The 26,966-nt window shown below is 45.5% G+C and overlaps 1 pseudogene across 1 annotated transcript; it reads left to right on the forward strand.

Annotated features, from left to right (window-relative positions):
* Positions 1-17,619: 17,619 nt before the first annotated feature.
* Positions 17,620-19,299, forward strand: LOC309801754 (large ribosomal subunit protein uL23-like; annotated as a pseudogene). The gene is made up of 2 exons: positions 17,620-17,827; positions 18,453-19,299. The product of its transcript is annotated as a large ribosomal subunit protein uL23-like (transcript).
* The last annotated feature ends 7,667 nt before the right edge of the window (positions 19,300-26,966 follow it).

Genomic DNA, 26,966 nt, shown 5'->3' on the forward strand with positions numbered 1-26,966 from the left:
TGGCCAGCTATTGCCTGGGAAACAGGGGGGACTGTGCCATATGTCTCACCCTCCATCACATTCTGTGGGTCAATGCAAATCACAAAAGCAGCCCAGAGTCAGAGTGGGAAGGACTGCAAATTTCAGGGTAAAGGGTGTCGATACAGGGAGGCCAGTGATCATAGCAGCAATTATTGCCATCAGTCTACCATACTCCTAATTTTCACTTTTAATGGCAGTAGAGTTTTTCATAGATGTACCACTTTTCATAGACATACCATTAAATGGGGACATGCCGTAGTTAATTTGTTTAAAAGTTTTCTCAAACAACGCTTAAGTGAACGACTTGGTAGAGCCTGAATCTTTGAGGTCAAGGAAAGCAGTGTTTCCCACCCTTAACCAAGAGGGTTGAGCCAGAGTGTTCCCAAGGCGCCTTCGAAGCAGCACCGCTTGCATGCCTTCCTACATTCCTCATCTGACTGAACTCAAATGTGCCAGACCAGGATTCTCAGAGCCAGTCCTGGCTGTTGAAATCACTTTCAAGAGTCCCTGTGGATCTCTGGGCCTCGGTTTCCCCATCTATAAAACTAGAGGGTCGGACTGAATGGTTGGGGGATTGGACAAGAACAGTGTGTCTCAAATGATGTTACTCAGATCTAAAAGCCAAAGAGATGCCAGTGACATCCTTCTTACCTGTATTTTAAAATACATAAGAAACACACAAGGCACACGTTTATCATTCTTCCTGCCCTGCAGTGACCCCCCCCTTTAAGAAATGGTGCCGTGTAAAGAGCAGAGGGGACAGTGAGAGAGGTGCCGGCTGGCACATGCAAGGGTGATGTTAGATGTGTGTCTCCAGGCCAGGCAGCCATCACAAGGCTGCCGATGATTGCTGGTTTCTGTTCAGTGTCTTGTCTTGTAATCTCAACATGTATTTGTGACCTTGCTCAATGTTCATTGTCTGTTAAATGCACTACAAAATTTAATTCCCATGGTTTGTGGCTGAGCAAAAGAGCTTTTAAAAGAAAGGCGGTGTATTTTAACTCATGAGCTCTTGTTATCCTTTTTTTTTTTTTTTTTTTTTTTTTTTGAGGTACACGGGCCTATCACTGTTGTGGCCTCTCCCGTTGCGGAGCACAGGCTCTGGACGCGCAGGCTCAGCGGCCATGGCTCACAGGCCCAGCCGCTCTACGGCATGTGGGATCTTCCCGGACCGGGGCACGAACCCGAGTCCCCTGCATCGGCAGGCAGACTCTCAACCACTGCGCCACCAGGGAAGCCCTATCCTTTTTTTAAGACAATTTTTTTAGAGCAGTTTTAGATTCACAGCAAAATTGAGAGGAAGGTACAGAGATTTCTCATATCCCCCCTCCTGCACACATGCACAGCCCCCCTTGTCAAATCCTGTGCCAGAGTGGTACATTTTTAACCAAGGATGAACCTACACTGACGTATCACAGTCACCCAAAGTCCATAGTTAACCTTAGGGTTCACTCTTGATGTTGTATATTCTATGGGTTTGGACAAATGTATAATGACATGTATCCATCACTGTGGTATCATACAGAGCATCTTCACTGCCTTAAAAATCCTCTATGCTCTGCCTGTTCATTCCTCCATGCCCACCTCCACCCCCTGCAACCACTTACCTTTTACCGTCTCCACAGTTTTGCCTTTTCCAGAATAGCATATAGTTGGAATCATACTGTATGTAGCTTTTTCCAGATTGTCTTCTTTCACTTAGTAGTATACATTTAAGATCCCTCTGTGTCTTTTTATGGCTTTGTAGCTCATTTCTTTTTAGTTCTGAATAGTATTCCATTGTCTGGAAGTGCCACAGTTTATTTATTCATTCCCCTTCTGAGGGACATCTTCGTTGCTTCCAAGTTTTGGCAATTTTGAATCAAGCTTCTATAAACATCCCTGTGCAAGTTTTCATGGGGGCATAAGTTTTCAGTTCCTTTGGGTCAATACCTTAGAGTACAATAGCTGGATCCTTTAGTAAGGGCATGCTTGGTTTTGTAAGAAACTGATAAACTGTCTTCCAAAGTGGCAGGGCCATTATGTATTCCCCACCAGCAATGAATGAGAGTTTCTTTTGCTCCCCATCCTCACCAGCATTTGATGTTGTCAGAGTTCTGGATTTTGGTCATTCTAATAGGTGTGTAGTTGTATCTCATCGTTTTAATTTGCATTTCCCTGATGAAATATGATTAGGAGCATCATTTGATATGCTTATTTGTCATCTGTTTATCTTCTTTGATGAGGTGTCTGTTAAGGTCCTTGGCCCATTTTTTAACCAGTAATTTGTTTTCTTGTTGAGTTTTAAGAGTTCTTTGTATATTTTGAATAGCAGTCCTTTATCAGGTATGTCTTTGGTAAATAGTATCTCCCAGTCAGTGGATGGTCTTGTTATTATTTTAAAGAGCTCCATGGATCAAATAAGTGAACTCCAACCATGCTTTGAGTTCTAACAGCCTAGAGAAGAGGTGGGGAGGGGGATGCTTGCTTTTTCTTCCCCAGCTGGGTTCAGAGGTCAACAGTCCTCCCAGACTGGAATGGGCAGGGCTGCCCAGCGGTACTTCTCAAGGGCTGCTGCTCATGGTGGCCTCATGCATTGTAGAGACCCTGGGGATAGAACTGGCAGTGTCCTGACTGCAGACTTTTCCTGCCTAGTCTGCTGGAAGAGGTCTTTCTGACACCTTGTGCTGGATATGTGGTTTTGTTCGCAAGTTTCTTTGGGAGAACCACTCCTCCTCAACTCCAGGAGGCTGTCAGTTATGATGGCTCCACCCTCCATCCCAGGCTTTCTGAGGCAGATGATCTCAAGGACCACTCTGCCCCATCCCTCAGCACAGTGGTTAGTTCGGGAGTGGGCATGTGACTCAAGCAGCCAATCAGAATTCTTTCCTGGGATTGTTGCATAGTCCCTGGGAGAAAGAGGGCTTCCTCTGGATAGCCTTGTCTTGCTGGGAGGTTGTATATCTGGGCTGCCCAGCACCATCTTTCCTAACTCATGGAAAGAAGAAAGCCAAGCAGAGCCAAAAGATGGGGAGAGACAAGGCCCTGACTGCCTGAGCCCCCACATAAGCCATGCCTGGTTGCACCCAGACTTCTACCTTTCAGGAGCCAATGAATTCCATGATTGCCTAGGTTCAAGTGAGTTAGGTACTTCTCACTTGCAACCAAGAGTCCTTCAAGATCCATTCAGCAGGGCTTCCCTGTTCAGTTGTGCAGGTATGCACTATGTAACCATAGGGGGCATCCTAGACTTATATAATACACATTCTGTTCAGCTGAAAGTAGTAGGGTACTCAATCATCACCTCCTCTCAGAAGCCCTCTTTGATTTCCCCAGCAGTTAGTCATTCCCTCCTCTATGCTTCCAAGAATCTTGTGAAAAATATACACTGTGGAGATAATCCCTCTATATTGCAATTTACATGCATACACACCTTCCTGTCTCCCCATCAGACTGGGAGCTCCCTTGTAGGGACTAGATCTGATTTATCTCTTTTTCTGATTTTCCTCTTTTTCTTCAGTGACCCAACGGAGAATGTGCTTACATTTTTATTAAGTGAATTATCAAATCTCACGACAAAAAACAACTGGAATATCCCATCTAGTTTGCTGTAAAGAAAATTCTCCTTGTAATTGCCACGGAAAAGTACTGTAGATCAGGAGCTGACAAACTTTTTTCTGTTAAGAGCCAGATAGTAAATATTTTAGGCTTAGCAGGCCACATTGTCTCTGTCATGACTTTCATTTCTCCTGTTGTAGCACAAAAGCACCACAATGAGTAAACAAATGAACCTGGCTGCATTCCTATAAAACTTTATTTACAAACACTGTAATTTCATATAATTTCCATGTGCCACACAATAGTATTCTTCTTTTGATTTTTTCCCAACTATTTCACAATGGAAAAATCATTCTTAGCTCTCAAGTCATGCAGAAATATACACCTGGCAGGATCTGGCCAACAGGCCTCAGTTTGCTGATTCCTGGTATAGACGGTCACTGGGCGCCTCCATCCACAGGGAGCACTGGAACAAAGTTGCATCTCTCCCCTGACTTTGGATCTCGGAGCTGGAAGGGCTGTCACCTGGTAGAGCAGCCTTGGCCTTCACCTGCCCTCACTATGTGACTAGGAGGTTTGGGGCAACCTCCGGTGATCCACAGGCTCGCAGCATGTCAGAGCAAGAAGGACACAGCACAGCTGTACTTACTACAGACCCAGGGAGCTGAGGCCGCTTAAGCTTGCTGACTGGCCCAAGGTCACACACCTTGGCGAGTCTGGGTCCCATGGGACCCGGTGTGCTGTCATCCGGGTGGCTTTCACCAAACCACCCAGAGGAGGTTTATTCCTTTAGCCACAATCCTCCAGGTGCTGGTTTCACCTTCACACATCCTCACACACTTGACTCTCAGCTGCACCCACCTCCCCTAACCCCAAATGCCGCCAAGCTGTGACAGTCTGACAATGACCTTCCCCTCTCACCTATGAGGCCCAGATCTCTACCACATGCCGTGGCCCTCACGTGCCAGGTCCTTTCCAGCCCCCGTGAGCCCAGCCCATACAGCCAAGAAGGCACCTTTGTATAAGGGTCTGTTTCAGAGGCCCAGATGGCTCCAAACCGGTCTTCTCCATCTGCAGGAGATAACGGACGTGCATTTTCAAAAAGGAATAAATACATATTTAATGGCTTAGTTTAAGGAACTGAGAAAATATTCATTTTCTTAAGCTGTTAATACATAATTAACTGAAAATAAAATTAATTGGGTAAAACAGCCTAAAAATAATGCAGTACTTATTACATGAGGGAATATAACTGCATTGAAAAGAGGTTTAATTGTTCCAGAGACCGAAAAAGTCCCCAAAAACAGAGAAGGGAAGAGGCTTTGTCCAGCCACTGGGTAAGGGCTCTGGGTGTGGGGCTCCCTGACCCCCCTGCTAGAGGGGGTGGAGGTAAAGACTGCCTTTTGCAACGCAACAACTTGACGATGAATTTAGAGAACATCCCAATGCCCACCCCAGCCTTGACAGCACCCCTTCACCACCACCAATTCCAAAAAGGAAAGAAAGAAAAGAAAAAAATCCACTATTCTTCCTGACTGAGTCTCTCCTCTGGGAGGTCTGGGAGGTTAGGGAAGGAAGATACAGACACAAAATTCCCATAACAACTGGAGAAAAAGGTGAGGGTGCCTAGAGTGCAGTCAGAGGAGGAGAAGGCAACCGGGATCCAGCAAGGATGGGTGGGTGGGCTTTGACAGTGCAGATGAGGGAGGAACAGGAACAGTGGCCCCAGGCAGGGAGGCACAGGGATCCACAGGAAACAGCTAGAATTTTATCTGGCTGGAACAGGACCCAGGAAAGGCTGGGACAGTGGGTCACAGGTGTGCAAGGAAAGCACCGGCTCTGGCCACCACGCCTGGGGCAGCCCGGCAAGCTCTGGGTCCCACTGTAGACCCTGCCTTTTATTATTCCTCTCTCTTGTGAATTCAGGTGGGAAAGGGTCTGCTGAGAGTCATGCCAGAATTCACAGGAGAAAGATTCTGTAATTTCTTTTAGCTCTGTGACTCTGGACAAAGTATTCAGTATTAATGCAGTTGACCATGACGTCTTCTGTGTGCACGACTGACAGACCAAATTACCTTTCCTTATCTCCTTGGGAGAAAAAAGGACCATTTATTTGACATACTTCATAATCATTTCACCTGCTTGCCCCCTACGGAGAGCACGGGTGACCCAGTTCCCTCCCTCCTGCACAAGGCAGGAAGCATGTCCTCTAATAAAGCCTAGTTTCTAAAGAATGCTTTTAATCTTGGAATAGTGAGCATGATTTTCAATTGTATTTTTAATTCTCTATCTACTTTTTAAAAGCCCACGTTTCCATCCTCTCTAATTCTCAGCTCATCGGAGCTGGGAGGGAGCTGGGACATCAGGCACTCCCATCTCCTGCTTGGCATCTGCTGCGTGGAGAAGGCAGTGGGCAAAGTCTGCTGGGGATTCAGAGGTGAGGGCTCTGTGCCACCCACGGGACACTGTTCTCTAGATGGTGGCTTGGAAATTCCTGGCTTATTGTGCCTGGCTTATTTCACTTAGTGTAATGTCCTCAAGGTTCATCCATGTTATAGTATGTTAGTATATGTCAGAATTTCCTTCCTTTTGGGGGGGGCGGGGGGGGCGAGAATCTCAGTTCCTTGACCAGGGATTGAACCCTGGCCATGGCAGTGAAATCCCGGAATCCTAACCACTAGGCCGCCAGGGAACTCCCCCAGAATTTCCTTCCTTTTTAAGGTTGAATAATATCATATTGTATGTATACACCACATGTTGTTTATCCATTCATCCACTGAGGGATACTTGGGTTGCTTCCATATTTTGGCTATTGTGAGTACTGCTGCTGTGAACAGAAGTGTCTCTTCAAGTCCCTGCTTTCAACTCTTTTGGGTATATACTCAAGAAGTGGGATTGCTGGATCAGATGGTAATTCTATTTTTAATTTTTTGAGCAGAAGCAGCTTTTACTTATTACTCCTCTGGCCTTCTTCCACTCCTCAGGCTGGAGGCCAAGCCAGGCAGCAAATGAGAGCATGAGAAAGCAGTTTAGGGATTCTCCAGAGAAAAGGAAAACTGACTGTGGGGTGATTTGCACCCACCCACCAGGTTCTGTACACGGCCTCTCAGGGCTTCCTCTGGGGATTTCAAGTCAATGTTTCCTGGGATTTCCAAGACCCTTGCTCTGGACCCTGCCCTTGGGAGCCAGCAGGGGAAACATTCACATATCAAATAGGATAATAAGCGCCTGGGACCTGGGAGGTAGGTATGATCATTATCCCATTTTACAGATGAGAGTCCTGATGCCCAGAGAGGTTAAATGAGGGGCCCAAGGTCCCAGCTGGAAAGTGGTGAGGCTCAGACTAAAGCCCAGCTCTGTCCACGTTCTTTCATGCTGCCTCTACTGGCATTTAAAAGCGTGTGGAGATGTAAAAACCTCGTGCTGCAGGAAGAAGTGTCTAGGGGCAAGGATAGGGGAGACTGATTCTGACTTAGGAAGCTGGAAGTCTCCTTGGAGGAGCCACATTATAGCAGAACTTTGAAAAACAGGTAGATGTTGGAAGTTGGAGGAGATGGGGGGAACTGGATGAAAAGCTCCTTGAATGGTTCTGTCTGGTGAGAGGTGATAGATCTTAAATGCGGTAGAGATTTTCTTTTAAGACTATAGCTCTAAACTATTAAGTTTGAAAGGTTTACAAAATGAATAATTTTATATGAAAATAAACATTTACAAGGTCAACTCAAAAAGAGGCCATATAAGAAATCGGAAAACTTTCACTTTCTGCATTTTATATTTCTGTAGCATTTGAACTATAAATGAACATATGTTACTTTTGGAATCTGAAAAATAAATATATAAAAATTAAATAGATATATTATTGTAGAAAATATGTATGATATATTGTTAGGTGTAAAAAAAACAGATTGCAAATCAGTATATGTAGAGAATGACCCCATGTATGTAAGTAAATGTGTGAATGTGAGTGTGTATTTGAAAGGATATACACCAAAATTCTCTCAATGTTTATCCCTGGGAAGTAGAACTATGGGTGACTTTCTCTTTTCTATTATTTGTATTTTACACTAAGAAAAAAAATTAATTTGAAGAGAAACCTAGATAAGCTTGGGTATGGTGATGTGATGCCTTTTCAAATACACCAAAGACACGATCCAGAAAAGAAGTAATCGATAAGCTGGACTTCATTAAAATTAAAGACTTCTGCTCTGCAAAACACAATATCAAAATAGTCAGAAAACAAGCCATAGACTGAAAAAGAATATGTACAAAAGACACACCTGATAAAGGACTTGTATCCAAAATATACAAAGAACTCTTAAAATTCAATGATAAGAAAACTACCTGGTTAAAAAATGGGCCAAATATTTTAACAGACACCTCACCAAAGGTGATAAACAGTTGGCAAATAAGCATATGAAAAGATGCTCCACATCATATGTCATCAGGAAAAATGCAGATTAAAGAAACAATGAGATACCACTACATGCATATTAGAATGGCCAAAATCTGGAACAATGACATCAAATGCTGCTGGTGACATGGAGTAACAGGACTCTCATACGTTGCTGGTGGGAATGCAAATGGTACAGATACTTTGGAAGTTTCATCAGTTTGGCAGTTTCTTAGAAAACTAAACATACTCTTACAATAGGCTCTAGCAGTCATATGCCTTGGTATTTACCCAAAGGAGTTGAAAACTTAGTCCACACAACAACCTGCACACAGATATGTATAGCAGCTTTATTCATAATTGCCAAAACTTGAAAGCAACCAAGATGTCCTTCAGTAGGCGAATGTCTGAACTGTGATACGTCCAAGACAATGGAATATCATTCAGCACTAAAAACAAACAAACAAACAAAACCAAACAAACAAAAACAGAGCTGTCAAGCCATGAAAAGACATGAAGGAATCTTTTTTAAAATTTACTTTATTGAAGTATAGTTGATTTACAATGTTGTGTTTAAATTCTGCTGTACAGTAAAATGACTCAATTATACATATATACATTCTTTTTCATATTCTTTTCCACTATGGTTTATCACAGGATATTGAATATAGTTCCCCGTGATATATAGTAGGACCTTGTTGTTTATCCATTCTATACATAATAGTTTGCATCTACTAATCCCAGACTCCCACTCCATCCCTCCCCCACCCTCCTCCCCCCTGGCAACCACAAATTTGTTCTTTATGTCTGTGAGTCTCTTTTGTAGATAAGTTCATTTGTGTCATATTTTAGATCCCATACATAAATGATATCATATGGTATTTGTCTTTCTCTTTCTGACTGACGTACTTAACATGATAATCTCTAGGTCCATCCATAGTGTTGCAAATGGCATTATTTCATTCTTTTTTATGCTGAGTAGTATTCCATTGTGTGTGTATGTGTATATATATATATATATATATACACATACACACACACATATATATACATCACATCTTTATCCATTCATCTGTCAGTGGACATTTAGATTGTTTCCATGTCTTGGCTATTGTAAATAGTTCTGCAGTGGACACTGGGGTACCTGTATCTTTTCAAATCATAGTTTTCTCCAGATTGTATGCCCAGGAGTGGGATTGCAGGATCATATGGCAACTCTATTTTTAGTTTTTTAAGGAACCTCCATACTGTTCTCCATAGTGGCTGTATCAATTTACATTCCCACCAACAGTGTAGAAGGGTTCCCTTTTCTCCACACCCTCTCCAGCATTTGTTATTTGTAGACTTTTTAATGATGGCCATGCTGACCAGTGTGAAGTGGTACCTCATTGTAGTTTTGATTTGCATTTCTCTGATAATTAGCGATGCTGAGCATCTTTCATGTGCCTGTTGACCATCTGTATGTCTTCTTTAGAGAAATGCCTATTTAGGTCTTCTGCCCATTTTTCGATTGGGTTGTTTATTTTTTTGTTAATGAGTTGTATGAGCTGTTTGTATATTTTGGAAATTAAGCCCTTGTCAGTTGCATCATTTGCAAATATTTTCTCCCAGTTTGTAGGTTGTCTTTTCATTTTGTTTATGGTTTTCTTTGCTGGTCAAAAGCTTGTAAGTTTGATTAGGTCCCATTTGTTTATTTTTGCTTTTATTTCTATTGCCTTGAGAGACTGACCTAAGAAAACATTGGTACAATTTGTGTCAGAAGATGTTTTGCCTGTGTTCTCTACTAAAAGTTTTATGGTGTCAAGGACCTGAAAGAATCTTAAATACATATTAGTAGGGGAAAGAAGCCAATCTGAAAAGGCTATATACTGTATGATTCCAACTATAAGACATTCTAGAAAAGGAAAAACTATGGATACAGTAAAAAGATCAGTGGTTGACAAGGGTTGGTGGGAGTGATAGAAAGATAAATAGGTGGGGCACTTAGGATTTTTAAGATGTATGTTATTATAATGATGGATAAATGTCATCGTACATTTGTCCAAACCCATACAATGTATAACACCAAGATGAACCCTAAGGTTAACTATGGACTTTGGGTGATAACAATATGTTAATGTAGGTTCATCCTTGGTTAAAAATGTACCATACTAGTGGGGATGTTGATATTGGGGGAGGCTCTGCATGTGTGGTGGCAGGGGATATGTGGGAAATCTCTACCTTCCTCTCAATTTTGTTGTAAATCTAAAACTGCTCTAAAAAAATAACTTTAAAAAGTTAATTTGAAAAAGAAAAAGAAAGTAAAGCTTGTTCAAGCAGTACTCTTGCAAAAGGATACAGGCCGTTCTCAGGATGAATCTTGTCAAGGTTTCACGTAACAATTAATTCCTATGCTATTTAACCTTTTCCAGAGCTTAAAAAAGTTAAAAATTTTCCAATTAATTTTATACACTTAGAATAACTCCAATAACAAGACTTGATTTTTTTTTTTAAAAAGCATCAGATACAGTACATTTACCTAAACTCAGAAGCCAACATCATACTCAATGATAAAACACTCAACTCTAGTCTAGAGGGACTCACATTTGAGTCAGAATTAAGACAAGGATGTCAGTTAAGTATCAGCAATGCTAGCGGCTCTAACAAGCAAAACCCAATAGCTTAACACAATAACAGTTTATTCCTTATTCACCCAAATAACAGTGGGGACCCCTGGTCAACAAGCACCTCTCATTAGACTTTTCATGGACCTAAACTCCTCTGCCTCTGGTCCTACCATCACCTAGAACTGCTGCTAGATCCTCTGACAGCAGAGAGAGGAGAGGGTGGTATGGGAGTTCACAGGCCAAGCAGGAAAGCCACTTCTGTCATTTCCACCCACCATCCAAAGGCTAGAACCCGGTCACAGGGCCACACAGGACTGCAGGGGGGCTGGGAAGAGTGTTCTAGCTTTGTGCCTGGAGGAAAAGGAGACAGGTGATAATGCAGCATTCCTTAAAGAGTGCTTCACCATTATCTTACTTTCTGCACATTTTGATGTGGGTCATGCAGGCAATGACTGCCACCTGAGCACCAGTGATTATAAACACATCCCAATTTCAGAGATTTAAAATGTGAAAACTTAGACTCGATGAAATACTGCTTTTGAATACTAGATGAAATAAGAAATGCTGTATTTGTAAAAGCCCATGGACGAACGAGCAAGGGTTTTCCAGGCATGATCCCAACGCAAAAAGCATAAAAGATAGACTGAACCACATAAAAATAAAAAATCCCTCACATCAAAAAAAGGAAATTAGGGACTTCCCTGGCAGTCCGGTGGTTAAGACTCCACGCTTCCACTGAAGGGGGCGAGGGTTGGATATCCCTGGTCAGGGAACTAAGATCCCACATGCTGTGTGGCAAAAAAAAAAAAAAAAATTAAAAGCAGAAGGACCCATGGGAGGGGGATGTGGAAATATTTGTAACATGTGATAGATCAAGAATTAGTAGGCTTACTATTTTTAAAAGCCCTTATACACCAACAGTGAAAAAGATGAAGATTCCAAGATAAAAATGGACAAAGAACTGTAACAGGAAATGAATCAAAAAAGAACTAAAAATGGTTAAATATGTTAACTATGTAAAACTCTTTGGTAGTCAAATAAATGCAAATTAAAACCACAATAGGATATATATTTTTTAATCATAAAACTGGCAGAGGTCTGAAAATTGACAATGATGCTGGCAAGGACTGGGAGTTAGAGACTCTTTCACTTCTGGAAGAGGGTGAAATGGGCGCACTGTTCAGCGCTGTGAGTAAGATCTTAAAAACATGCATGCCTGTTGACCCAGCCATCCCACTTCTGGAATTTTTTTTTTTTTTTTCTTTTTGCGGTATGCGGGCCTTTCACTGTTGTGGCCTCTCCCGTTGCGGAGCACAGGCTCCGGACGCGCAGGCCCAGCGGCCATGGCTCACGGGCCCAGCCGCTCCGCGGCACATGGGATCCTCCCAGACCGGGGCACGAACCCGTATCCCCTGCATCGGCAGGCGGACTCTCAACCACTGCGCCACCAGGGAGGCCCTGGAATTTTTTAAATTTCAGTTTTATTTTTATCAAAGTTAAACATGCACATAATTTTAAAAGTTGAAAAATTCTACATGGTTTCTTACGAAAATCAGCAATTCCCTGAAGCCCCTCCCCCTCAACCCCCAACCCTATCACCACCCTACCCCTCTTTCTCAGTCCCAGAGATACAGGTTTCAATCTTTCTGATATTTACCATATTTTCTTTAAATAACATGCTTATATTGCTACTTCTTGAATTTTCAGGTTTGGGCATCATCTAATAATTTCTTATCATGAAGAGAGGATTTAGCTCTCTCACCAACCCTCTCCCCCAAATACAACCCCTATAAAACACATGCACATACTCCACCCACACACCCACACATATCCCCTGGTCATCAGCCTCCCAATATTGTTATTTGTCATTCTGATTAGATCAATATTCATTATTTGCCTTATTCTGGCTGTAAATCTATTGTCAAATGAGCTGTGCAGAACACTATCATTTTCTTTTCCTGCACAACATGTTGTTTTCCCTGGAGTAAATAACTGACTTGTTTTAATCATCAGCTTAATTTGCTCATTTTTATCATCAATTTAACCACAAACTCTCTTTCAGAATTTTGAACTTGTTACTCCACTGTGTTCTGGCTTCCACTGATGCTGTTTTTAAAATCCAACGCCACTCTCAGCCATAATTCTCTATATATACCTACTTTTTCTCTGCAAGCGTGTAGGATCTTTTCTCTGTCCCCGCACCCCATACTAATCCCAGTCCTGAGATGCTTGGTGAGCCTGGTTTGAGACCTCTTTATGGTTCTGCAGTATAAATCAGGCTTCTTTTACATCTTTGGGATATGGCTTTCTTGGGCCTGTTAAGTCCATCTACTTTCCAACTACCAAAATGCTGTTGCTGATGACTCCTCTATTATCTTCCTCCTTGTGGGTTTTTTCTTTTTTAATCAGTTTGCTATAGTTTGGAGAGAAAGCAGCATTGCACCAAAGTTAGGTGTAGAGTCCTGCTTCCCTTTGGAGGTCTTGATTAGACTCTTCCTCCCCCCACTGGGTCCTGAGCCTCCACATCTGTCCCCCTCGTCCCACAGTCCTCTCAAAACAGCTGTTGCTCAGCTCAGTTCAGCTGGCAGGCAAATGCCCTCAGGGCACATTAATGACCTTAGTGTCAAATCTAAGAAGTTTAAAAAAACACAATAAACCCCAAAACAATATAAGAGATAAAAACCAAAATGGAAACCAACAAAATAGAAAATAAAAACGCAATGAAGACCAATAAAACTAAGAGTTGATTCTTTGAAAAGACAGAATAGAAAAATCTCTGGGAAGATGGATCAAGGGAAAAAAAAAGAAAATATACAAATAAGTGACATACATGAAAGGAGTAACATAACTATAGTTAAAACAGAGGTTTAAAAGATAATACGATCAAAACAGATAACCATCTGGAGGTTTTATCTTTTCATGTGGCTGTATTTGCAAATAAAAGATTACTGAGAAAAAACATAATAAGGGAATGCTGTTGACAACATTATGCCAACAAATTTGAAGTCTTAGTATTATAGAAATACATAAATTCCTACCAAAACTGAAAAAAATAGATATTCTGAATAGTCCTAAAACAATTAAAGAATTTGAAGCAATAATTGAAAACATTCCCACAAAGAAAATTCAAGGCCCAGATGGTTTTAGGTGAATTATACCAACATTTCAAGAATAGATAAGCCAATCTTATATGAATTCTTCCAGGGAATAGAAAAATAAGGAACATTCCCAAATTCATTCTTTGAGGACAGTATAATCTTAATGTAAAAATTAAACAGGGCCTCCCTGGTGGTGCAGTGGTTAAGAATCCACCTGCCAGTGCAGGGGACATGGGTTCAAGCCCTGGTCCGGGAGGATCACACATGCCACGGAGCAACTAAGCCCACGTGCCACAACTACTGAGCCTGCGCTCTAGAGCCCTCGAGCCACAACTACTGAGCCCACGTGCGCGCCTAGAGCCCGTGCTCCGCAACAAGAGAAGCCACTGCAATGAGAAGCCTGCACACCACAACGAAGAGCAGCCCCTGCTCGCCGCAGCTAGAGAAAGCCCGTGCACAGCAATGAAGACCCAAGGCAGCCAAAAATAAATAAATTAATTAATTAAATTAAAAATGTGAACAAGTATAGCATAGGAAAGGAAAATTGCAGGCCCATTTCACTCATACATTTAGATGTAATAATCCTAAGTAACATATTATTAAAATAATTCAACTGTATATAAAAAAGATAATGTACCATAACCAAGTTGAGTTGATTCCAAGAATACAGATGGCTTAATATTAGAAAATCTATAAAGCTAATTTATCACATTAATAGATTAAAGAAGAAAAACGTATGATCATCTAAGCAGACACAGAAAAGGTATTTGATAAAAGTATATAATGATTGATGATAAACTTTTAAGCAGATTGAAAATAAAAGGGAATTTCCTTAAACTGATAAAGGATATCTATAAAAACTTCTAAAGGAAGTATTACTTGTGCAGACAATAGTAACATTTCCTTTAAAATCAGGAAAAGATAAGGATGCCCACTATAACATTTTTTGTTCAGCATTGTACTTTTGAATTTATTTTTTTAAATAAATTAATACATTTAGTGGTAGAAGTTTTTAAATAAATTAATAAAGAAAATAAATCAATGGCATACATTTGAAAAGAAAGAGATAAACTGTCATTATTTGCAGATGATACGATTGTCTATTTAGAAAACCCAAAGGAATCTACAGACCAGTTATTAGTTAGCAAGATTACTGGGTATAAAACCAATAGGCAAAAGTCAATGAAATTCCTAGTCATTAAAGAAAAAACACAGATGATGAATAAACTTATGAAAGTATGCTGAACCTTTGTAGTTATCTGGGAAATTCAGTTTTAAACAAAGATATAGTATTTTATACTTGTCAGATTAGCAGGTATTTAAAAAAATCTGACACCACCAAGTGTTAGAGAAGAGCTAGAGGAACTAGACCCTTCATACGCTGCTTGTGGGGATCGTTGGTACAACCACCTTAGTCAGAGCCATTTGTACCATCTCAGTTAAGTCGAAGATGCCCTAGACCCAGCAAATCTATACCCCCAAAACTTCTTCTGAGGGTACTCAAAGAGACTTTTACAAGAATGCTTATGGCAATATTGTTTATAATGACCAAAAAAAAAAAAAGAAATCTTAAATGTTCATTGACAAGACAACGAATAAAGATGGTACATTCATAAAAAAGAAAAAGATAATAAGGCGTAAATAAGCAAGATATAGAAGGATATGATCCTACTTAAAATTGCAACATTCCACCCCCGCCTCTCTGGCTTTTTTTCCCCCTTTGCACCTCTCACATTCTAACATACAGTTTATCTATAATTCATACATTTTGCTTATCGTTTGGCTCACCCCACGGGAATGTACACACCACAAGAGTAGTGATCTTGTCTGTTTTGTTCACTGATATTCCCAGGGTGCCTCATATACAGTAGGCGCTCAATAAATGTTTGCCAAGTGAATTTGTTGAATGAGTCGAAGACAATATGAAGCCACATACTGAAAGTTTAAAAGCATGCAAAACAATACTACTTAATATTTATAGATAAACATCCCTTTATGTTTTGGGTTACCTTTGTGACAGAGGTGGAGGGTGGGATCAGGAAGGCGCACCCAGGAACCTTCAAGTGTCCCCGTAAGGTTTTATTTCCTAAGGTGGCAATGGAGAGGGGAGCGCTGATTATATTATTACCAGCGATGTCTGCGTGATGGACAAATTTCACGTCAACACTTGTTTTTAATAATCGGAGCGGCAGCACCTGCAGCACGTACTAGAGTTTCTAAGGGTTTTCCCGCGTGACCTCATGGGTCAGCTGTGCACAAGGGGCTTCCTGTAAGCCCAGCTCAGAGCGAGGTGGGACCCGGGACTGGGGTTCTTCCAAATTGCCGAAGAGGGGAAATCCCAGCCTGAGAAGGAAGAAGAGGCAGCCCCAGGGGCCACCCCTCCTGGACGAGATGGGAGGGTATGTGAGAACTGGGGGCTTGTCTTACACTGTCCTCACTCAGGCGCTGGGGGCTTGCTGCTGGGCCCGCAGTCAGGCACACGCTCCTCTGAGGCAGCACTGGGTTCTGTGTTAGGAGCTGTCCCAGTTCAGAATCTGAGTCCCTGTGGTCTCTCTTTCCTCCCCTGGATAATGGGAGAATAAATAATGACCCCGTTTTGTCTACCTGAGAGGGCTGTTGTGAGGACCAGACAACAAGGAAAGAAAGTTGCCCTGACAGTAGGGACCAGAGTCTCAATGCAGTTTTGCATTTTCTCCTTTGATATGAAACCTTTGAACATAAACATTATCTATGTTGTTACATAGTCTTCAAAATGATCATTTTTATTGGCCGAAGAACCATCAAGGGCTCAAGCATAATTTACTAAATCATTCCACTCTTGTAGATTGAGTGTGTTTACCATTTTCCTCAACTGTAAACAACACTGCAGTTAACATCTTCATGTGCTTACATTTTGCTTTGCTTTTTTGAAATTATTTCACTAGGATAAATTCCTGAGTAAATAACTGGTCAAAGTATATAAATGGTTCTTATGGTTCTTGATGGGTTTTGTCAAAGTGCCATTTCCAAATGGTTGGCCCCGGTGACATACAGGTGTGTGCAGGACCACGGCACCTTATTCCAGGAAGGGTCTAGTCCTGCCGGGGCATAATTCAAAATTCACCGAATTTGAGACTAATCCTGACAAAAGATGAGAGGAGACACTTACATTTGTTTACCAGTTTAAAAAATGCCCTACGTGGCAATATTGTAAATCCAGTTGACAGCTCGCTTAACTGGACAGCTTTGAAATTATTTGTTTCTTGACATACATTTTAAAAGGTGGGAGAATTCAGACAAAATGAGACTTTATTAATATTTAACATTCATAAAATATTTACCTTGCATATTTAAAATGTTCACAAAATGCTGCCACGCTGTGCCAGTTTTGTCATACCATCTCCACAATGGGGCACTACTATTTTATTTTATTTTATTTTTCCTAAAGAAATAGGTCTTCTTCTAACAACCAAGTTTGCAGCTGTAGGCCTGTGAGAACCATTTGTAAGGCAGGGAAGGAGGAGGTAATGCAACATAGGCGCTTCTCTTGGAACCAGCTAATAACTATATGCACTGATTGTTAAGAATTTACTTTCTGCTGGGCACTGTGCCGGGCACTTTCCTGTGTTACATCATTTAATCTTTGATCCTATTAGATAGGTACAATTTTCCCACTTTACAAATGAGGAAACTGAGGTCTGGGTCCTAGGGATATAGGCATTACAGACATAGCAGGTAGAATCAGAGAAAAAGATTGGACTGATGTCAAGAGTCACTGGTCCCGGCTCTGTCCCTAATTTTTGGCTCATCAGTCAACTCTTCTGGGCCTTGTCTTTGCCCCAGGGAGAGGCTGAGGACCAGGGATGGGCACTGGGTGCGGTTATGCAACTTCTTTACATCCCCGCACCCACCGTGGGGCCCTCTGGAAGAGAGAGTTACTACCTTTTCTTTCCCTGCACAGAACACCAGGAGGGCTTGGCTGAGCAAGATGGGCCACATGGACCAGCCCAGCAGTGGGTTGACACATGCTGTGTTTACAGCATCTTCATCGCTCACTCAGGAGACCCAGAACTCAGGTCTGTCCTTCCCTTCATTCCCCAAACCCTTTTTGAGCACCATGCTGAAGGCAGTGGGGCTGGCCTTGAGGCCATGGAGCACGGCTGCACTCCACCTTGTGACACAGCTGTGGGACTTGGGTAAGTCACTTCTGTGGCCTCTGACCGCAGTTTCCTCATCTGTAAAATGGGGATAATAATAACTACCTCAGAGGGTTATTCTGAGGCTTGAGTGAGGAGAAGCTGTGACTTAGGCCCCACGAGAGGCCCTGTAAAGCGTGAGCTGAAGTGGCCCTCCAGGTGTTCTCTGGATATGAGTCAGGTGCCTGCCAGGGACCTCAGCCTGACACCAACACCCAAAACAGACCACAAGGGAGAAAGTGTCAGGCCAGGGGTGGGTAGGACAAACTTTCCCTGAGGGTTGGAAAGGGTTCTGGGAGGGCTCCCTGGAAGAGGTGGTGTGTGCACCAAAGGAAAATCAGTCCTATCGAGTGATCAGAGCTGCCACCTGCAGCCAGAACTTCCATTTAGGACCAGGACAGAAGACTTCCTGAAGGAGGTAAGGTCAGGCTGACTCCACGCACCCAGAGAGGATGCCCCCAGAACATCTCAGGGATCTCTGCCCTCCCCCTCTGTCACATGACAGATGCATTTCATTCATTCATTTGATTAATGTTTATTGAGCATTGGCTATGTGCCAGGCACTGGTCTCAGTACTGGAGATGTGTCAGCGAACAAAACAAATCCCTTGCGCCTTCTCACAAAGATGTGCTGAAGGCGAAGAAGGAAGCCCCTGCCTCTCCCAAAGTGGAAGCCAAAGCAAAGGCTTTGAAGGCCAAGAAAGCAGCGTTGAAAGGCGTCTGTCCACAGCCACACACAAAAAAGATCCGGACGTCACCCACCTTCCAACAGCCCAAAACACTGCGGCTCAGGAGGCAGCCCAGATAGCCTCGGAAGGGCGCCCCCTGGGAGAAAAGAGCTTGACCACTATGCCATCAGAGCACATTCCCCCTCACCACCGAGTTAGCCATGAAGAAAATAGAAGACAGCAACACACTGGTGTGCGTTGTGGATGTCAAGGCCAACGAGCACCAGATTAAACAGGCTGTGAAGAAGCTCTGTGACACGGACGTGACTAAGGTCAACACCCTAACCAGGCCCGATGGAGAGAAGGAGGCATATGTTCGACTGCTTCCTGACTATGATGCTTTGGATGTTGCCAACAAAATTGGGATCGTCAAAACTGAGTCCAGCTGGCTGATTCTAAACATAAAATTTTTCACTGTTGAAACAAAAACAAATCCCTTGCTCTCAGAGCTGACATTCTGGTGGAGGATAGAGGGAAACAAGACAATAAGTCAGAAAATAAGGATATTTCAGGTGGTGAGTGGTAAGAGAGTAAATACAGCAGAGTGAGGAGAATAGAGAATGAACGGGGCATGAGTGCAATCAGGGAAGCTGTGAAGGGCAAATTTTGAGTGAGATCTGTAGGAAACGAGGGTGCAGACTTTGCAGATACCGGATCTCGGGAAGGTCGTTCCAGGCAGGGGGAATACCTAGTGCAGGAGTGCTGGTAGGCCGAGTGTGCACCATCAAGGGATTCCCGGGAGGCGGTGAGGTCGGAGGGCGTTGTGTGGCCGTAATGAGCCTGGCAGGACTCCTGCATTACCCCAGGGAGCGGGGAGCCCTGGGAGAGCTTCTCAGAGGAGCAGTGGGCTTGGTTCTGGCTGCCTAGGAGCAGAGACTGGAGCAGGGCAAGGCAGAAACAGGGAGATGGCCAGGGGTTACCATGGCTCAGCAGGGTGGAGGCAGCAGAGGGAGAGAGATGGTTGGATTCTGGCTGTGCTCAAAGGTAGAGCCAAGAGGAGCTTCTGATGAGCTAGATTCTGCACCCCCAAAGCCCTCCTGGGGCTGCAGGACTGCAAGGCTCCCTGTGGCCTCACCAAACACCCCTTGGAAGCCTCCTCATTACGCAGGTGATTGGGGAAATTAGACCTTAAATGCTTCATTTTTGTTTTGTTTTGTTTTTTTCCAAAAATAAAACCAAATGTCATCACCCCAAGGGCACTGCTCCCTCCGGTGGAGGCAGGGGTTAGACGAGGTTTGCAGGACTGTGTTGGCTCCCAGTTTAGACGTTTTCCATAAATTAATTACAGAGGCGAAGCAGAGAGCGAGGCCCCGGGGCGGGTCCGGGGCTGCCCTTCCCTCTTCCCGGATAGCTGGGCTGAAGCCAGTGCTGCCCGGGCCTGCGGGCTCTGGGAAGCTGCTGGGACTCCTGATTTCTGCCCGAAGTTCGCTGATCTCAGTCCCTGCGGGCTAAGTAAGCCTCGTCATCACGGGAGAGGACTTGGGAGAACACCGGGGCTCTGGTCCTTCTCCTGAGCGCAGTGGGGAGCCAGGGAAGGTGGCAGGCAGGGAAGGGACAGGACCAGATTTGCTTTTTAGAGGGGACCTTCTGGCAACTCCAGGAGACTGGATTGGAGGAGAGGAGGCTGGAGGCCAGGAGGTCAGGTGGGGCCTCTCTGGAGGGATGGAGAGAAGGGAAGCCGGGTCAAGTAAAGGGACAGGAGTTCCCACGAATACAGATCCATCTCCCTGGGCTGCCAACTAGTGACTCTACCCTTTGGGCCCAAGCCTGATGCCCATCTCGCCTGGGGCCCCCGAGCTCTTGTTGGCAGAGCCTCTTGGGGCCCAGGTCAGGCCAGTGACTCACTTCTGAACGGTTTTGGCCGAATAAGGCTGTTCTACCTCTCACCTGAGCTCTCTGTCCCTCCTCATCACAGTTCAGGGTTTTGGCCACAAACAGCGGCGAATGAGAGAGGGATTTCCGGAGGTGGTTTATGGGACCTTTGCTGAAATAGTTGAGTGCACTTCACCTGCAACCTGCAGGGAGCTGAGCCATCCCTCCAAGCTCCATGCTCCTCCTTGGCCTGTCCTAAACATGGCCACCTTGGCCTTCCGGCCACGTGCCTGAGCTCCTCCCTTGGGTCCTGCTCAGACCCCTTTTCCTGGGCAGAAACTTCACATCCTGCTCTGCATCACAGCGCGAGGCCACTCCTCCTCCTCCTCTGGGAAGCTGTACTCAGGTCTCCTTGTACTCAGCACCGTGGATGGTGCTGACTGATGGGTGCAGGCAATATGGAAGCCCAGCTCCCTTGCCCGGGGTTTTGACAACCCTGAGATGTAACTTACACTCCAGAGCCCCCCACAGGATCAGACTGAAGCTACTGTCTGCAGGACAAGGCCAGAGATGGCGCCATTTATCTTCTCCCCTCCCCACTCCCCACCCCCATCCCTCCTGTGCCCCACTCCTTTCCAGGCTCATTCTGGGAGCACTTCCTGGATAAATCACTTGCACATGAATCCTCAGGTAAGAGCCTGCTTCTGGGGAACCCCTTGTTCAGCCCTGCCATACCCACAGTCCAGTCTGCATATGGCATTGTGCTGCCCCCAACCTCACAGCCGCCCTGGGCCTCCGGGGCTCCATCTATATAAAGGCGGTGCTGGGCTCTGGCCCTGTGTGAGCACTGCTGCTCTTCTTGTCCTGGGTCCCTGCTCCCTACCCCGACCCCTTTGCTACAGCTGAACTCAGTCATCAGGAAAAGAGGACTCATTTAAGAATGAGCAGTTGTTCTCAGCTCACAGAAACAAGTTCTCCGGCTGTTACAGCTCATTACTAAACCCCAGCCATGCCCTGAGAAGGATTACAGAAAGGGTTCTGGTAAAAATCCCCAGCAAAAATAACATGCTCCTGCTGCAGGGAGCCCTGCAGATCTGATTGTGGTAATCTTCTGCTCGTCTCCGCGCAAGCACATTCAGGTGTTTGCATGTCAGTGGGGTCACAGCATCTGGGCAATGGTGCCTGCTTTTGGATCCACGTGCAGAACTTCCCACAGCTGCTGGGGGAGCTTCGAGGCCAAATTAGCCCATGGGGGGAACCTGAGTCTAGACAGTCTAGCAAGAGGCTTGGACAGGTCACTGCTCTGCTTGGAGCCTGCAGACCCCTCTGCTCTGGTGAGTCCAACCTCCAGAAAGCCTGTGGGGCAGGTCCTGCTAAGCCTCCCTCCCTTCCCCCCAGCCTGCGGTTCCACACACTCACCGCATCCCTGGGACACACCTCACTGGGAACTGAAACTCGAACACATTATCCAAGGGCCTGGGCTGTCCAAGGGGGCCCAGCTGGGCCCTCTGTTACCCTCTGCGTACGGGGCTCAGGCCCTCTGTATGGCAGCATCAGCTTCCAGCCATCAGATGCAAACCCAGGCAGAGGCCAAGATGAAGGCCACACTAAGCCTAGCTTGTCGTGCATCATCAAGGGTGTTCTTTTCCCTCTCTGGGCCTCAGTTTCCATATCTATATAAAGGGCAAGTAAGAAATCTCTGGGGTTCCTTTACAAATCATTATAGCCATTGTACTCTGTGGCCCAGAGAGGTGAAGGGAGCCCAGACTAGAACCCAGCCATCCTGCCCCCCAGGCCAGGGCTCTAGGACCATGAGGGTGAGCAGAGGGAGGCTCCCAGGTCACGAAGCTGTCAGGCCCTGAGACAGTGTGGAGGAACCAAGTGCTCAGGCCTCTGGGTGTCTTGAACCCCAGCTCCTAGCTTCCTGCATATGCCCCACCAACAGGCACCCCCTTCAAGCACAAACCAGGAACAAGTACTCCCATCAGGGAGGAGAGAATCAGATGAGCTCAATTCAAATCCAGTTTTGCCCTTTGTCAGCTGTGTGACCTTGGACAAGTCACTTCACCAATCTGTGCCTCAGTTTCCTTATCTGTAAAATGGGGGTCCTAAAATCTGCCTCACTGGCCTTTGCAGGGGTTAAATGACCTTGTGCGTGTGAAGTGCCTGGCACGGATCAAACACTAAGTGGAAGTTCCTTTTCCTTGGGGCCTCTTCCTCTCCTCCTATGTCATTATCTGGCCTCACCTTCCACTGCCCATCTCAGCTGCTTGTACTTCTCTTCCCTTTGGCACACGCCCATGCTTTCCAGCACCCAGGCCTCTGCTCATGCTGTTCCTTCTACCAGGAATGCCATTCCTCCGCCTCATTCCCACCATTCCCAATCTTATTGCTTTCATTGTTCAGCTCAAATGCCACCTCCTCCAGGAAGACTCTCCTCCAAGGAGCTCTGTGCCAGCAGACAAGAACACAGATAACAGGGGCATCCGAAGGGGCAGTTCTCTGCCCACAGCAGCCTCCTCTACCTCCTCCTGCCTGGGTCAGTCATACATGTAGAGCATTTTTCTCCCCCGCCCTGCAGTACACAAAAGTGCCCACTAGGTGGTGATAGAACGACAAAGTCCCAGCGGGGATGAGCAATAAGGGAGGCCAACCAGGGCACCGCCTGTCATTCATTCATTTCTTCAACAAATATTTTCTGAACACCTGCCATGTGCAAGATGTAGGACGACAGTGGCAAACAAAGCAACAAAGTCCCTGCTCTCAAGAAGCTTATGTTCTAGTGGCAAGAGGTGAGAGAGAAGAAACACAAAAAATAAGGAAATAAAGCAAGAAAAACCAGGACAGAGGTGAAGGCTGCACAGAAAACACCGGGGCCTGCCTGTGTCCACACCTCTGAGTTAGCATTTCGTCAGTGAACAGCAGGATCTGTAATCAAAGCATCAATTAGGGTCTCAGAGTGGCTGAGCTGGAACATTCCCTAGCCCCTTGTTCACAGTGCGCTCTGTGGACAAACAGCATCAGCATCACTTGGGAGCTTACAGGAAATGCAGATTCTCAGGTCTGCCCCAAGTCTACTGAATCAGAATCTGCATTTTAACAAGATCCCCAAGTACTCTGTATGCACGTTAAAGTGAGAAGTTCTGCTTCAGCCAGGCGCCTGGGGGTGACCCGTAGCCGTTGGCCAAATCTGGCCACCTATTTTTTTTGTTTGTTGCCCACACAAGACTGGCTCTTGCTCAAAAAAAGAAATCTAGGAATTTTATGACACATGAAAATTACATGTGCTTCAAATTTCAATGTCCATACATAAAGTTGTACTGAAACAGCCATGCCCATTCACTTATGTATTGTCTGTGGCTGCTTTCGGGCTATAATGGCAGAGCTGAGTAGTGCAACAGCGACTATATGGCCCATGAAGACTGAAATATTTACCGTCGGGCCCTTTGCAGAAAAAGTTTGCCGATCCCTGCTCTAGTTCAACCTCATTGAATGAGGAATCAGGGCCCAGAGAGAGGCAGTATCTTGTCAAGGCTCATAGGAGCCCTGCTTTTATTTCCATGTCCCACTCAAGGTCCTGTTTGCACAGCCTCTGGTTTGGGCAGTTGAATTGCCTTTGCCTTTTCTGGGTTTGGAGTGATAGCCTCATTGGAAAAGGTTTGTAACTGATTTATGATATAATCAAGACATTGCAATGAAATTTCCATTTCAGATGAAGCTAGTTTGGAGCCCAGAATGAGATGTGGGTACCCACAGAAACTGGGTTCCTTTTACTAGAGCGTGCATGACTGATATTAAGCCTTTTCCTGAGAAAGGAGGGGACCCTAGGCTCCTGAAGAAAGGAGAGGGCTTCAGAGGGGTCAGTGCAAGAAGCGGGAAGGAGTCTTTCCTGCTCCTAACCCACCTGCAGAGTGAGGGGTCCTGACCTGTCAGGTGCTCTGAGGCTTTGGGTCGGGCCGGCAGTTGAGACCAATCTCAAGTCACCAAGTATCAATACTTCCCTGCTGTGTCTCCAGTAGGAGTTTAGGGGGCTTGGTGCTTGGTGGGGGTGTGGGTACCAATAGGGGGCAGCAGAGAAGACAGTGGTCAAGGCCTGGACTCTGGCTGGGGATGCAGCTCAGAGCAGCTCTCCCCTGCTCAGCCCCGCTCTCCCCTGATCAGCCCCATCCATGATTCCCACCGTCCTCATGCGTGAGGGCCAAGCTTAGCCCGCCCCAGCCCCTCCCTGCACGCGCCAGCTGCCCAGAACAGCTTGCAGCTCCCCTTTTGGGCCCATGCTTCCCACCTCAGGACCTTTGCTCCTGCTATAGCCAGCCAGTGACTGTGGTGCCCTCCCTTTGTCTCCCGACTGCCTCCCCAAATCCTCCCCACGATTCAGGGCCCAGCGCAAAGTCTGCTCCTAAGAGAATCTTTCTTTGGCTTCTACGAAGTTAGTTACTCTGCCTCCTTGCAGCACCTTGAAACTTGAACTTTTCTCAAGATCAGGAACTCCATTTCTCTATCTTTTCTCACCTGCTGAATGGGGAACAGAGGAGATAAGAGCACAACCCACAGTCATTCATAGTTAGATTTAAATATCAGCTCAGCCACTTATTAGCTGTGAGAACTTGGGCAAGTTTCTTAACAATTCTGAGCCTGTTTCCTCATCTGCAAAATGGGAATAATGACAGCACCCACCAGAGGGGGTTGCTGTGAAAATTAAATGAGACAATACATGTAAAGGATAGTCACGGACAGACAGCTGGCGCTCAGTAAATGTTAGCTCTCATAGCATGTTGGAATAATGTTATTACTAATCATTTGTTGAATGAACAGCCGGGTGGCACATAATTCTGAGAGACTGACCAGCATTTGTGGACACCGCACAGTGCCCAGTATGGGTGGGCGCTCTTCTATATGCTGCCTCTTGCAGCCCTTCACTATAGCCCACAAGGCAGCCATACTCTCCCTGCCTCCCAGCCTGCAGCTGTCCCCAGGCTGTTTGATCTTCGGATGTCTCTGAGATGGATGCCGAGCTGAGTCACTCTATGCCTGAGTGGCTGTGGGAGGGCTAGGTTACAAGGTCAGCCCCGGGGTGCTACGGTGGGACCCCAGCCCAGAGCAGCAAGGCTGGGCTTTAACCAGGGCTGAGGGGAACAGTGGAGAAGAGAGGGCGGCAGGCCCCCAGGTCAGCTGGTCAGGGCTCAGGAAGACTATGGAGTTGGCCCAACCCTTAAGGTTCCAGACTCCAGAAGTCCCAGAGATTGGGCAGAAGCCAGATGACCAGAACAGAGGCCCAAGGGCCAAGCAGACCTAATCCAAGATCCCTGAGCTCTCCGAACCCCCGATCAAGGACGGGAGGGGTCCAGGGCCTGGAGCAGGGCAGGGGCTGCAGGGGCAAGTGCCACGCTGTGGGGAGCGAAGCCAGAGGGGACAGGGAGACAGGCAGTGCCCAGCATGGACATGGCTGGGCCATTTTCTCCCCCAAAGAGTGAGGGTGCAAGTCAATGCCATTCTGTCCGCATTTCCGGGGCACCCCCGAGGCCCCGGCCCTGGGCTCAGTGCGTACTGACTACCATGACAGGGAATAATTGTCCCCGTTCTATGGTTTGGAAACCAAGGATCAAACATAAGTGCTTTGCCTGATGCCGCCAGTTTGTGGCCAAGGCAGATCTTCTGAGCCAGCCTTGTTCTCACAGAGCCTTGGAAATGACATAAGCCACAAGTACCTAACTTTACGCTTCTAAAGAGGCCCTCAGGTGTGTCCTCACCTACCCTCGTGTACGAGGCCACGTAACAAATGACCACGAACCTAGCGGCTTCCAACAGCACCCCTTTACTATCTCACAGACGACCAGTCACATGCGACTTGACAGAACAGGAGATCAAGTTTAGAAATAGACCCTAAAAGACCCACATTTAGTATACGACAGTGAGAAAAAGGTGGATTGTTTCATAAAAGGTGTTGAACAACTTGCTATCTTTAAAAATATATGGATCAAAATTTCAGTAAAAAATTAAACCATAAAGGTACCAGGCCTAGAAAGAATGATATTTAAAAAATGAAACCCAATGTGAGAAAGGCTTTTTACATGAAAAAGCAACGTTAAAACATGCTCCCTCGCCCCGAACTCTTCCATACTCTTTCCATCAAGAGGTGGGGTCTCTGTCCTCTCCTGGAATCTGGGCTTGGTGACTGTGTAACCAATAGAATATGGCAGAAGTGATGCACACCGTTTCCAGGCTGAGGCCTTAAGAGCCTGAGAGCTTCCCATTATGTCTCTTGGAATGGCCCAGGCTCCAGGCTGTGAGGCAGTCCAGGCCAGCAGCCCAGCAGAGGGCCCAGCTGACGGCCAGACTTGACAACCAGACACTTGAGTGAGGAAGCCTTCAGCTGCCTGCAGCCCAACCACCATCCGACTACGCGGCATGAAGGAGCCTGAATGAGACCCTCTTGCTGAGCCCAGCCAACTTCCAGAGCCATCAGAGAGAATAGTGGAATGATTGCTGTTGCTTTAAGCCACTATGTTTTGGGATAATTTATTATATGCAGCAGTAGATGCACTATGATACACTCTGTATGACAAAACCTAGAAGCCATAAGAATAAAAAATGTCTGCA

The sequence above is a fragment of the Mesoplodon mirus genome (assembly GCF_964341445.2).
Source record: "Mesoplodon mirus genome assembly, chromosome: 1".
NCBI lineage: Eukaryota > Metazoa > Chordata > Mammalia > Artiodactyla > Ziphiidae > Mesoplodon > Mesoplodon mirus.